Genomic DNA, 15,234 nt, shown 5'->3' with positions numbered 1-15,234 from the left:
CATTTACACAGTGCCATACCAATGCAAAGTATGTGCAGAGATTTCTACCACCATTCACCTGCAAGATTTCCCATGTATTTAATCTCTTATTTGAGACACCGCTATCATTTGCCACAGAAAAAATAGTTACGAAGGAAACAGGCTTTATAAAGAAGATTTCAATACTTTCTCATTTTGCCTAAAACTGAAAGATCTGATGCAGTCTTATAATACATGATTTCTCATTTTAGTAGCTTTTGAATTTGTAGAACAAGGAGCATACTGTAAATACTTATTTTGAACACAACATGGGGAAGATTATGGTAAAGGCGAGACATCCTTTACCATCTTTGAGAATTATTTTTAGTAAATCTAGCACTTACTTTTGTCTATGCCCCAGATCTTCTATCTCAAAAAAAGAACCTCCGTAAATAGGAACAGAAGATGTGAGATTCATTCAGAATTCAGAATCTAGAAAAATATTGCTAGAGGGAATAAGCCCAATTCTTTACAAGATAAGAAGGTGGGTTCTTGAAACCCTGAGGAGACAGAGGAAAATCCTCATGAACTAGCTAACTAACAGCAGTTTTGTAATGTCAGATAGCGGAAATAATCTTCTACATCTGGATGGTCTCCGCCTCATTATGATTTCTGCTTTGAAGAACTTCATGACTGGGAGGAAAAAGGGCTAGGAAACCAATTTATCCACATCAGCAGCATCACACCAGCTGCCTGTGACTCTCAGAGCCCCGCTGCTGACCGTGCTTAACAGTGGCTCCTACTGACCACACATAAGAAGTGACCATTTGCACACATGTAATCAGTGGTTTGTTTGCTGCTTGGCATGCCTGCAGCTACACAAGTCACGTACATGCAGAGGTGGCCGAGCTGTGCCACATCACAGCACACGCTGTTGGAACCACCTCTGAGGAACACACGAGGTTTCGTGCCCAGCATCATGGCTCATCTGTTTTGAAAACTGATATTTAGGCCATGTAGGAGCGCTGCAGTTGGAATGACTCTTCAGCAAGGGCCAATGGAGGTAATGGCTTACTTGCTCTCTGTGGTCTCATGAAGGAAGACCATAGGTGAGGTAGTAAGTCCTGCAGCTTCTGCTCCCTTCTCATCTGCCTGAGAAGGCAGAGATTACCTGTCTGACTGCTGATCTACCTTTTCCTGAAGAACTATTAAAATATTTTAGCTCTTTTATGACCCAAATAAGCATCTGGAAATCATTGTAAACTCAAAGAATTAGGTTTTAGCCCAGAAAAGCACTTCAAGAGATATGATTCCTGAATTCGGTGGTGTATGCAAGGGCTTGAATAAAATGTGTCCTTACACTCTTTTCTGATTTGATGCTTTAAATAACAGTGCCATGCACATCTATTTAAAATGTTCAGATACTGAACTTGGCTTCAAACAGAATGCAACCACTGATCAACAGTGATTTCTTAGGCTTTTTTTTTTCCGTGTACTTGTAAAATAATTGCATAGTTTCAAAATGGTTTTTGAAATTCTTCTCCCACCCACAAATTCAGAAGTGTTTTCTAGGTAGTTGTTCACTAGCAGGTGTGAGAGTTTTTCTTCCTGCAAATTCATATGCAGCACAACATCATCTCCGATGAACTTCTGTCTGTGTTTGAACTAGGAAACTGCCCAGCTCAACAAGAGCTTATGCAGCATATCTGAGAGACGCCTTCCTCCTCCAGGGCAGACCTACCATAGAAATCTATAGAAGGTCAAAACAGAGAGGGGAAATCAGCATCCCTGCCTCTCTTCGCTTAGCTGTGGCCTGCTTCACCTTTGCTTAGGAGATGACCTTTAGTAATTCATTCAACTACCAGGAAACACCTTCACATTTCACACAGGGGGTGTTTCTGTATCCTAGGTCTGTGGCAGTGCCAGGACTGAGCTCATTCAGCCCATCACCAGATCCCACAGGTGCTTTGATGGCAGTGCAGGGAGGTACACAGCATGGTCACGTTGGCTTGCTAGGAAGCAAGCCATGGCCAGTTCTTAGCACAGGTTTTATGTGTGAATTTGCAAGCCTGTTTGTTTGAATATACAGCCCTACATTTAATTTGTACAACTATTGCTAAACATTGTTACAAATACACTCATGAAGAGCAGATTGCAGTTGTTTGATAGCACAGGTTGATTGCATTTCCTTGCCTTAATTCCCTCACCTCGCTATGCACAGCCCTCCATCTCATCTCAATTACCGTTCGCAATCACAGAAGGAATGCTGAAGACACAGCTGGAGTCTGAGCCCGTCTCCCTTTGAAAGGAGCCCATCCAGGTCACTCCTTCCAGTCACAGGGTAAAGGCCGGGGAGAAACTTTTTCACCATTTTTAGTACAGAACTTTTGTGTGACTGAACAGAGATATTTGTTTGACGTGCTGCCAATCTGACATCATTTTTAAGCATTAAAATGTAAGCAAAGGAGTGTGCAATCCGTTTGTTAATCATCAGTTATTATTTATAAAATGTACTGATCTGGGTAAGGTAATTTGCTTGTTAGTCAGCAGATAGGCTCATTTCTCCTCAATTCCTTTTCAGACAAGCAGATCTCACACTGCCATTACCTTTCACACCCAGCCCACCAGATTTCCACAGCTGTTGACAAGACTGTGATCTATCTGTAAACAGCATTGAAACATCTCAGTGGCCACATTCTTGCCTGAAAATGAACCCACTATTTTGATAGCTCATTCTGCTCGATAAACTCCACTTCAGCAGATTATCATATCTGTCTTGGATTTACCTGAGCACAGATGGAAAATGCAAATAGGATCTAACATTTTTTAAGCTCCATGTTATGAAAGAGGCCGTGTTATTATGCATTTCATGCATTAGTCTCCCCTTTGTGCGGCACGTAATTGGCAGAGCTTTTCACTGACAAAAACTACCTGACCAAATTCTCTTCTAACCTCACGCCCTGCAGAAATCTGCCTTAGGTTAATCTATATTAGGAATAATATTCACGTTGGCTCTGTGCTCATATGAAAAATGTGTTTAAGAAGCTCTAGCAGATACAATCCTTTTCTCTTTACTTTGTTCCCTGCTGCTGTGGTCTCTCATGGGATTTTTTGCGGAGTGGTTAAGTGATCTATATTGAGAAAAGCAAAGATAATAGGAGCTCTATTCATGGGTTAAACACTTAGCTGCTTTAATACAAGATGTGTAGGAGCAGCTCCTAATGACATTCAAATCTTGTTATTGCTGTGCTTCATTGCAGGATATACTTGGTTTTGTGGCTGCAAGAAGCAATTGTCAGAGATGGCTGTAAATCCTGAAGAGCAAATAAATCCCTCAGCATGTAGAGATGATGCCTGACTTTGCTCTTACCACAGTGTGCATCTGCGGACTTCACTGCTTTTGCTCCTGACTTACACTAAGAAACCAAGAGCTTGTGCCATGCCTACCATCACATCTGACTGTAAGGGCGTCAGCTCTTAACATCAGATTGATGAACAGCTTCTAAGCCTTCTTTGCAGAAGACTCCTGTCTACTCATAGTGTTTTGGCTTGTGAGCATTCCTCTAAAAACATGATGTGGTAAGCTCTGCGCCTTCAATATTTCTGGGTTTCACATCCAACTTATTTTTCTTACATCTTCCATGGCTTGCTAGCATCTTCTCCCTACTCTATACTAGCAGATTTCTAGTATCAGCACAGATTATAGCTGAGAACACATAAATAATTTCACTGCTCTCTGTGCCTCTAAACCCTATGAACCGTATTTTCCACAAAGGAAAGTTGTAGTAAACATAGATCCAGGGGCATAACACAACAGGCTTGGCTTTATTCATAAATCCATCAAAGACTTTACAAATATTAGAACCTTAGGCAAAATGTGAAGAAGGAACTGCTTGAAAGCCAGGCTCATGTTCATAAAACAAAAGCTAGCTAGATTAACGGATTAACAGCTCTATTGATATTAGTTCAATTTGTTTCACAGACAGAATTAGAGGTTGCAAAAAAAAAAAAAAAAAGAGATGGAGAATCACTGGTTGATTGAATAGTATTGTGAAGCTTAATCCTAATTAAGGGCACAGTATTTAAAGGTGCACAAGTGAATCCAAGCACCACTGAATTTCAAGAGGTGTTGAATGCACTTAACCAATTTAAGTTTCTTTGTTGCTTAAGAAAATGTTAATTTGGTAGACGGAATGAAAATACAGGCATTTATTAGACTTTAATTTTGTTGCTTAAAATGGCAAAATAACCTGCTAAATGACCATAGGCAATTTCTCAGATTCACGTGGTACAGTACCAAGTGTTCTAGGTGTCAGGATATCCTTCAGAAAGGTGATGCCACCCAACTGACCGTAATCACTGCACTTCTTAAGCAGCCTGAGTATTGATGGTGACAAAATGAGCCATTCTACCATATGAGGTCTGCAATGCAGATAATGTGTTCCAAAGATAAAAGGACAAGATCCAGTGGATTCCAGCTGATGCAGATCAAACATATGAAAGGTGTAAGGCTGCGTTTATATTACACTCAACATTCTTCTTGCACATTTTCTTCATCATTGCTAGCTTGGATTACAGTAGAATCTTTTAGGATTGCATGTCCTTATAAACAAAATATTTTGCTAAAAATTAATTATGGTGAAGCTACGCATCATATGGATCTTATGTTTGGAATGAATCACAGACACAAGCACCAGCTTAGGACCAGGTCCTTAATACATTGCTGTGAGTAGTGTAATCAAAGCAACAGTTTTAAATGCTTCTTCCCATCTTTCTCCCACTTCTAATTTTCAGATTCACTGTATTTGTTCAAGTAGCAAAGTCATCTCTTTACAAACATTAGATGGAGACTCGTGTTGGAAATTTAAAGTGCATTTAAATAATCAGTTATGTTTATTTCTTACTACTGCCTGACTGAGATGAAATCACCAACTTTACCACAGGTTAAGAGCACACGCAGGATAAGTTAACGTACTTCAGCTGATGTAACACGATGCAAAGAAAAGTTATGCTGGATTAAACTGCACTGTAAATCCCCATTACTATCTCTGTAATTCATGCAGGGTTAGCAGGGTCTTCTAGTTTTGTTTAGGGTGCTTAGCAGAAGGTTAATACTGAAGTGAGAAAGTCAGCATGGATGGAGCACGTAACTCATCCACCATTGGTGTGACAGCCTCCTCCTGAAGGTGCAGTCAGCAGCATCAGTGCTGGCCCAAGGACTGGGCTGGAGATGCCCATCTTGTCCCCATCTAGCTGTCCTTGTGGGACATCAGCACCAGCCATCTGTCACCACCTCCTGATGGAGAGAGTCCCCTGAACACATCTGTAGGAACACTCCTACTGTTCTTCAGGCAAATCTGTCTGCGATAGCTCAGATTCGTTTAAGAAATGTTTAAAGTTACTCAGTTGACTGCTTGGCAGCACTTTCACAAACTGCTCTCCATTGCAGTGATAGCAAAGAGCATTTGAGGAACAGTGACCTTGTCCTCTGATACAGCTGGATCAGGAAGGAAGTACAAAGGAGTGAAAAGAGCAGCTCCTCCCTGGGCTTCTGAGTAATTGTGCAAAGGGGCTAAAGCCAGTTAGTCTTACCACAGAGACATGAAAACCAGTATCCTGAATGGGCAGGAACCTTTCAGCTCAGCTGAAGGTCAAACAGCAACCCGAATGAGGAACCAAACAGCAATGTGAAACATCATCAACCCAGAACAGTAACTTCAACCTCACAGCAAAACCCCAATATTATGGCAGCTATCAAAACCTTTGGAGGAAAAAGATCTGACATTTCCTGAGTCTCAGGAAATGTCCCACCTCCTACCACACTGATCTTTCAGAGCAATCTCCCCACCTGGCTTTTTTTACTACGACAAGATTCTTTTTACACCACTGTAATCACACATCAGAATCAGAACCTACTGTCAGATAACTTCAGCTGTAGTGCTTTTAACAGCAGAGAAAATTTAAACTGACATGCAATATCATGGAAGTGCCATAAATAATTAGAAAAGAGAATTGCATAGCATATTTGTCCTCAGTGTACATTTATGTGTTTTGAAAACATTTCAAGTTGACAAAATAGTCGTGGACATCTCAAGATGATATTTTTTTCAAAACAGATTAATAGTTCAGCTGATTGAATTTTGAAATATTTCTGAAGATAGAAAAGAGGTGAGAAATCAAAAAAGAAGGGTGGGATGGCTTGGTCAGCACCAGGCAGTGGAGTCAGTTTGGTGATGAAACATCATACTCGGGTGAGCTGCTCCAGCTACTGAAGGCAACTGCAGGCACGGTGAACCCAAGACCTTCTGCAGGCAGAGACCTCACCTAAGACTCAGACCTAGCTCTTTGTCAGGAGACATACCCATAGCTGCATCCAAAAAATAGGGGAAAAAAGAAAACTTCCATTTGCTAAACAACATTAAATCTTGGCAAGGAAAGAATACAGGTAAAGCTAAAGTCAACTCTCTTGCGTACAGTTGTCCCACTCTCTGAATAAATTACTGCATGTGCCAGCATACCGAAGAGCTGGCTTGGAGGTCTGATTAAATGCACTTTCTCTCTCTTCCCCAACATCACCAGATCAGGGCAAAAGATTGGTTTTAAACCTTTCTGCTGCTACTGGCACAGGAGCAACAATAACTCAGCCCCTGCATCTGGGAAGTGATGTGCTAACAGCATATCAAGCAAAGCAAATTACTTCCCGACTGAAGCAACGAGGCACCCAGGAGGGTAGAACAATAAAAACTTTATCCTTGGCCTGTTCCTGAGCTGATGTAGATTTATACTGCCTCTTGTGAAAAGCCAGTGGGCAAACTCTTTACCTGGGTCCTTAATGCTGGAGAGGGTGACGCGACACAGCCTGACTGCATGTCCCAGAATGACAAAAAGTCATAAATGAAAATGTGTATTATACACCTTGGGCAAAATATTAGTAAATATTAAGTTTAATGGCCTTCAAATATAATATAAGACTGTCATAAAGAGGAAGTCAATAAATTGTTCTCTGAGCCCAAATGAAGGCAAAACAAGAAAACTGCAAGAACTGAGATTTAAAAAGACATGAAAAAGTGTTGAAAAAATCAGTAAGATTGTCTGGGGAGATGGTGAAGTCTCCACAACCCAGGTTAGACAAATAATCTGCCAGGAATGGCAGAAGCACTGCTAATTTTCCTGGCGAGCAAAACGAAACTCCAAGATCCCTTCCCACCTAATATTCCATCATCTTACAAACATGAACTTGCGTGAAATGAAGGGAGGAAAGCCCCAGCCAATTCCAAACAGATGAACTCCGTGTTTCCCTTCTGCACATTCTAGAATGCTAGAAATACATGTTCCCAGCAGTTCTGTATTAACGAATGGTAGGATTTTACTGAAAGGGTATAAAGGAACGATTGCAATAAGAATGTCCAAATCATGGCTTAAGAAATGTTTGCAAAGAGCGTTTGTTGGATGAAAGTGGCAGTGGCTGCATATGGAGCTTCACTACACATCAGTTCCACTGTTGGCCTCGTAGGCATCTTCTTGGTGTAGTCAGGATCCCGACTCAGCCTGGGGCTGACTGAGGATATGGCTTTGGCTGCCAGCTGCACCTCTGCCTGCAGACACCTCGCTGTCACTGCTTCCCTCTGCAGTTCCTGGGGATCACAGCCATTAAAGCAAACAACTGACTACAGCTTTCGGCAGCCAAATTTCAGCTTCATTGCTGTCAGAACTTCAATTATCGTGGTTGGGCTATAATTTTCAGGCTGGTAAAACCTCAATTGTCATGTTTGGAGTTTCTTTAATGTTTATGATAAATGTATGAGTTTGATTTGAATGGTAGTGGCTGAGGGCCTTGGCAAAGAGCTTTGTGTGTTGCACCAAAACCCTGTTTGGCCTAGGGTAGCATTACAATCGCAGATAAAGAATGTGCTTTTTTATCCAGAAGTAATTTGTAACAGACTATTTTCCAAAATAATTCTGCGTAAAGGATGAATCAAGACAAGAGCCAAATGATCTTTGCCTCTCCATTATGGGAACTAATTCAGACTCAGAAAACATGGAACTGAAAGAGGCTGATCTGACCCATATTACAAACTACGCTGTGGATGAAGGAAGGGGATGGATGCAGCACTCTTACCATCACAGGTAGGCAGAAGGCCTAGAGGTGAAGTACTGAAGCTTATTGTCAGTAACCCTTTGGTCTGCCCAGGATCCTTACGTAGCATTATGGAGCAGAAACATTTGTGTAGCAAACCCTACTGCAGCAAGAGCTTTCTGAGGAGCAAAGAGGTAGGCTGCTGAAATCTGCTCCCTGTAAGTGGGGCAGTTTGGATTATTCAAAGGCATCTGAACATCTGGAAAAGTCTGCAAAGTATCCAAGGAGGACATATTTTCTAAAATAAATGCTAAATTCAAACACTTATGGGGACGCATCATTTTGACCTCTATTTACTCATGGCTGCTCATATGAGCTAAGCAAATAGCTTAGCAAATACCAAATGTGTGAGGTTATGTTTTTACATTTGAATAAAATTTGGTAAAATTTGGTAAATGCAAACAATGGAAGAGGCTAACACAAATACATCGGTACCAGTTTACAAGTCACTTTGTGGCAAAGAAAGGGAGGTTTGGGAATATTTGTCATTTCAACACCGGAAGGCCTTTGTTGTTAAATAAAGTGAATGCTGATGATTTATCAGTTATGTTTTCAACATAAGTCTGAGAAACTGAAAGCTCTAAAGAAGACAAAGAAGAAATATAATATTTGAGCAAGTTTACTGTAAAATGAAGGGCTTTTTTATCTCAGATAAATCACAATAAAACAAGTGGACTTCAAGTCTGATGCTGAAATAAATCCAATTTAGCCTCATGTAATTGCTTATTTGATTCTCAAATATGACATGGAGTTAGAAAACAAATTGATATTCTGTCACTTCTGTTTCAGTAAACCTAACTCAAACAAGTTGCCCTTTAGATGCATCTTGAATGGAACAGTGCTTGATTTTCATCCCAAGGAAATCAGTGTATTAAATTAGTTTGAAAAATTATTATCCAAACCATGACACTTTTTCAGACAGTGTTGCAACAGCATACTAAAAAGACCAAATTTCCCCTGAGAACCAGCACCAGCACAAAAGAAGATGAAGCACTGTAGTATATCCACTCTCTGGAAGAAAAAGCATCAGCATTAAAGGTAGAACACAAGCTCAGACGTATGCAGTAGACGCAAACAGCAGAAGAGTTGTGTGCCTGGGCTGACTTCCTGCTCCCTCTCTCTTCCCAGACAAAATACAGACAATTTTGTATTATTTTGATACATTTCATGTATATAAAGAAGATATGTAGATTCTATGCTGTCTTAATCATTGTCAGAGTATTGCAGCCAGCACTAGAAACCACAACTCATGATGATAAGAAATTGAAGGATGGGTTTTGTTTTGTTTTGTTTTGGATATACAACTATCTCTATATGCTCTTTAAGCATTAAAAAAAAAAGAGATTAGTTTATTTACATGAAGTTACTAAATGTTGTGTTACAGAGATATATGCCAATAAAAAGATGATGAGGTCTGGCAAGTTGGTGTGGCATGGAGTGCAGATACACATGGTTACCAGGTCGTGGGAACTGAGAACATTAACTGAGAACCTCAGAACAATCACCTTTTCAAGGATTCTATTAATGCATGTTTTTACTGTGTACAATAACCAAAACTACCTTGATAATTTTCTAGATAGGATTTAATATATTCTTTTTTCCCCGCTATTGTAGTTGTAAACTCAAGATAATGAGTATTGTCAGTTTTCTAAGCTTGTCCAGACAGATCTCTAGGAGGATCTGTGGGTAACATCTGATGACCCTTCCTTTCATCCCCACGTCTTCTTTGATCATGAGCTCTTCCTTACGGGATCATTTCATTCAGATTTCACCAGCACTGTACATCTTTGGGGTTTTGTCCTACTCTCCCCTGGCATGCATTTTATTTGCCATCAAATAACTTTAGTGCATTACATACTGAGGAGGAGTAGGCTACCTTTGCAGGTAAAATATTTGTTAACCAAGGGAATGACAAAGCATTAGAAGAAGTGCGTAAGTGTGTGGTGTGCCACAGTTCAGTTATGACTTCTTGTTCTGCTTTGCTACATGTGATGCCGTGACAGCAGCATAAATCAGTGCTCTCCTGACGTGGTGTTGCTGCCAAAGCCAGCATAGGTAGAGAGCACGAGAAGATGTGGCTGAAGGCACTACAGCCACCTGACCCCATGACTGCTCAGGCTCCTACATATTTCTGTGACAAACCTCCTATTTCAGCTGCTAATAAGTCACTGTCCTATTGCAGGCCGAAAGCCCTCAGCCTTGTAAGCTGTAAATGAACATAAAGCTGAAGTTCATACCTGAGCTGTGTCCAGGCTTCCAGCTGAAGACTAACATTGATCAGTCAAGGGTACAAAACAGGGAGCAGAAGGCTTTTACTATATGAGCTCCACAAAAAAAAAAATCAATGTGTGTTTGAAATGGGAATCAATCTATTGAGGCTGGCAGATTGCGATGAGACCATGTATTCTCATTACAGCCCTATCTGCAGAACCTGGGGGCAATGCAGTGAGCTGACTGGGAGGGGAAAACAGCGGAGCGCTCGCAATGTGCTGCAATAATGTCTAGAGGAAATGAAGCATGGCCATGGAAGTCCATATTGTGAATAAGCTCAACATTGTTTTTTTATTATTATTATGGGTATTTTTAAATATAGACTTTACCAGTATTCTCAGTTGAAAAGCACATATTAAGCAGAAAATAATCTCCAGCTTTTGCTTCATCTGGTGGAACTTCAACTCAGTGAATCCAGGGAATTGCAAAGGAGGTAAAAGCAGCCATCCTACACTGTGTCTCAGCAAGTACTTTTGTCCCCTACACATTCAGAAACCACCAATCACATGCTAAATCTGCACAGACCAGACCTGCTAACAGCTGCTTGGCTAACTAGCACAGAAATGATGTGCAGGCCCTGACACACCAGTGCAGTGCCGTGTGCGTGGCAGTCCCATAGGAAAATGAGTTTCAGCAGGGAGTGGCTGCCCAGTTCACTCAGGCTTCTGCAATAATTCCAGTCTGCAGGGCTTTTCTCCATCCATCCCAGCTGCCTTCCAGCATTCTCCAAGGCTGTTTCAAATACAAACCCTTCCCTCCTAACCCCATTAGCTTTAGCTCTGTCTGCAGCATCATCCTGCCCACAACAGCCAGCCCCACACAGCTTTTCACCCAACACAGCAGTGCTGACTGCGCAGTGCCTCCTCCTTCCACCTCTGAAATGTGCATCTGGAGATCACTCCTCCAGCAGGTTATTTTTGGCACAAATATCCGTCAAAAGCAGATAGTAATGAGGCGTAAAGGTGCCAAAAAATTCCAAGACCAAGCAACAGCTCCAAATATTAGACACAAGTCACGTCACCCGTAATTCCCATGGGCTAAGGAGAGACCTGGCAGCTGTGCTGCTGCCTTCGCAGCCTGCAGCTCCCATGTTCCCATACTGACCCATCCCAGAGACTCAATGTGACCATCCAGAAATAAATACAGGATCGGGACTCTAAATCTTACTTGATTGTACTTTTGGCATTTCTTTTGTATTGTTGTATCACAAGTGCTGATTTGCACACTGACCAAGTAACTTAACCAAAAACCAGGAGGATGTTCAAACCAGAAGTATCTGAAATGCAATATGTTAAAATAAATAAATACAAGAAATGCAGTCGAGCTTTCTAGAACTGAGGGTAGAATTCTGCTGACAGTTACCCAGATGTAAGTAGAGTCGTCCCACCGAAAGCAGGAAGTTGGCATTGCTTTATGCAGGATGAGAAATGAGGATTTATGTCACAAAAATATCCTAAAAATCAAGGGCATTAGAGCCTGGGAAAGCAAGCTTGCTAAAAGTGGGTGGATCATTCCTAGTAAATGCCCAATTCCAAAATGCAATCACTTGCTCCGGTCAGGGGTTTTCTAAAACCAAACCACTTCTTCTTTTGCTCTTGTTCTTCACAATTACTTGACACATGGATTTCAGCAGCTCGTGTCCCTGCCAGACTTTGTGCTTTGCCTTTGATTGCTCAAGTCCCAGTGACCCCATGGGAGAAATTACGTGGGAGGGCCACGAGACCTTCGAAGAAATGTCAAGGCCTGAGCATGGGCACTTTCAAGGGTGAATGCAAACTTCCATTTGTATTTGCACATGGAGTTACAGCCCTTTTACTTAGCACCATGGACTTACACGTGGAATAAATACTATTCTGATCAACCCTCATGCAGTGTATTACATTTACTATTTTTCTTCTATGCTCTCTACAATTCTTTCATCCCCACTGTCATTATGATCACGACACAGAGAAATAACATTGATTTTAAAGCTCTCGTTTTCTGCCTGGTTCAGTAATAACATAAAAAGCCTACAACTTAATTTCTTACCCCAAAATAGAATATCCTCAGCCTCCCCTAAAACATATGAGCTTAGGAAAAAAGGCGAAGCCACAAAGCCTGCTATCAGGAGAATTCACTTGAAATGGGGAGGTGGGGGAGCACAGAAAGCACAAACCAATGAGAACAACACCAGGATCACATCTGAAGGAAGGAATGCAGTAAGAACTGGATAACATCATCCCTTGAGAATCACCAGATAAAACCCAGTCTAGAAATCACTGATCACAGGAGCTGTTCCAGCTTGTGCCACAATTAACATCCCACTACTTCCTTCTCCTCTATAAACATCCTTTAGTTCTTTCTGGAAAATGGAAGAGTACCACATGGAAGAAGTGTTCCTAAGCAGTATGCTGAGCTCCAAATGTGAACAACAATTAATCATTTATACTCAATTAATCATAATTTATAAAGAATGGCTCTGTTAATGCTTTTATGAACTACCTAACCCATTTGAAGAGATAGAGGCAGAATTTTGGTTGTGACTTGCTCTTAAGAGTGACAGCTAGAGTGTAGCTCAACAGCTGCCAAAGGCAGCAGCCTTCCCTCTACGAAGAGAGGAATTCTCAGAATTGCAGTAGGACTGAGGAAAGCTCTGAATGAGAAGCAGAAGTGAAAGTAAGTGTGGGCAGAGTGCACCATCTCCTTTCATGCAAACCCCACTGAACAACTGGTGGCAGGAACCTGACGTAATCCAGAGCCTTGGCTCAAGCTAGGAATGACTAACCTTAATTCTGCAAATGAGCAATTTCCACATGAGGCAACTGAAAGAGCAGGGAGGTGCACCACTGCCAGATGTTACTCTGGAACTATTTTTATGTGACAGCCAGATAGCAAATACTCTTGATTTAGGGGGAGAAGCTTTGCCTTCATGCACTGATGTTCTGGATACCCAGAAGGAGGAGCTGCAGGCAGCCTGGCCAGGTGCTCTACCCAATTCAGGTGCTGACCAAGAGGAAACTGAAGTGAGAATTATTAATGACATGTGTATAATTTATGGACCTGGAATCGTCTTCTATGCCACATGAAGTGTTTATGGATATTAGAAAGCTGGAGTTTATGGTTCACACTCTCTAGCTGTATAAGCTGAGAAGAATAGCAGTAACTTAATGAAACCTTGAAATTCTCTGACCAAATTCATGTCAGGCATCCATCACACATCTCTGGAGATATTTTAGAACTTCCCAGCAGATATTCAAAGAGTGTTAATGATAGGCAATGTACAAGAAGTACTGTAGCAAAAGAAGAATTACATGCAGGACTCTGATCTGTTTCTACCAATAAATTTGGTTCATTCATCCATGCCAATTAAAACATAAAGGCAAGATGGAACATATGTATTTCAACATTCTTGCAACATCATTCTGAACCTCTCCCTCCGGATTTCAGGACCTTCCAGCCAGGAGGAGCTCAGCTCATTGTATTCCAGTCTGTCAGTGCTGCAGTTTGGGGTGTTTTCTTTTCTTTTTCTTCCCCCTCCACCTTCTCACGTTAACAGCTGTTTTCCATCCCAAACCAGTCAAACCTGCTGTGGAAAGCTGAGCTCAGCAGGACCACTCTTGGGAAAATCTCTTGGAAAACTATTAAAACAAGTAATTAGGGCGTTTTCATCTTTTGCATACTGACTCTTAGCTGTTGTGAACATTGTGAGAGCAGGAACTCGTGGAGCTCTACAGAGCAGCCAACAAAGGACGGAGAAATAGTTATGCACGGGTAGAACTGGATGTGGACTGGCGCTACAGATATTACGAAACCAGTTGCGTAGAGCAAGCCTAGAGGTGAGGACAGAAAGCAACCAATCAACCAACACTGAAACGCCAGGGTAGGCCCGGGCTCGGCAGAAGCCCCCGCGTCGCCCGCGCCCAGCAGCCTCCCGCCCCGCGCTGCGCCCCCGCCTGCCGCCAGGTGGCGCCGCAGCACTGGCGTCGGGGGCAGCACGGGGCGCGCATGGTCCGTGCGGGCGGGAATGCTGGCGGGATAGGGATGGGATGGGATGCGGCTGGGCTGGGAGATCGCAGCGTGGTGGGGTGTGCAGCTGGCCGAGCTCGGAATACGCGGCAGCACTCGGCCATTCTGCCCGTTCTGCGGGGGTAACTGCCTCCTCTACGTTTAAACCTTCAGAAAACACTATTGCTGTTCACTGCAGCCTGCTGAACTGCCTTCTGAGTCGTGGAATCACTGAGGTTAGGATTTTTTTAAACTAATTTAGAGAGAGGTGAGGAAAGAGAATGATTTAAAGCTCATAAACAAATTCCTTTTTTTTTTTTCCTTTTTTTTTCTTTTTTTTTTTTTTCCCCTCCTCTTTTGTAATTGAAACCCAAAGGAAATGGTGCTTTGCAAGTCTTCACCCACTGGTGCAGTCAGACCTATGTCTATCACAGCAATAAACAGCAATAAAATTTCAGAGCACTTTGTAAAAAGAACATTTAAGTTGCATTACCCACTTTACCATCAGGAGAGCTTGGACACCCAGGGTAGAGCAAGTGACCCCAGTTACCCCAGCCAAAGACAGGAACCTCGAGGTGTTCTGCAGTCCAGCCCCAGTGCTGCTCCTCCATTGGTGAGATGGAGAACTCCCCAGGGAACTGGTTACCTAGCTTCCAACTCTGCAATGCTCACACGCACACCCATAAAGGCTCATAGGGTGATGAGGAGTCTCCCTCCTGAACACACAGCACTTAACCTCTCTCCTTCCTGCCCATCTTGACCACCAAAAAGACTTCTCTCTCCCTCCCTCTAACCTGATAGAGAGGTGAGAAGGCTGAAGGCTGGGCACGGCTCAACTCCTGCCCAAGGCCAGCAGACCTCTGCCCAGCCCACACGTTCTTGTG

The sequence above is a fragment of the Meleagris gallopavo genome, chromosome 16 (genome assembly GCF_905368555.1).
Source record: "Meleagris gallopavo chromosome 16, MGAL_WU_HG_1.1, whole genome shotgun sequence".
NCBI lineage: Eukaryota > Metazoa > Chordata > Aves > Galliformes > Phasianidae > Meleagris > Meleagris gallopavo.
The sequence above is the reverse complement of the archived record's forward strand: the minus strand, read 5'-3'. Positions refer to the sequence as shown.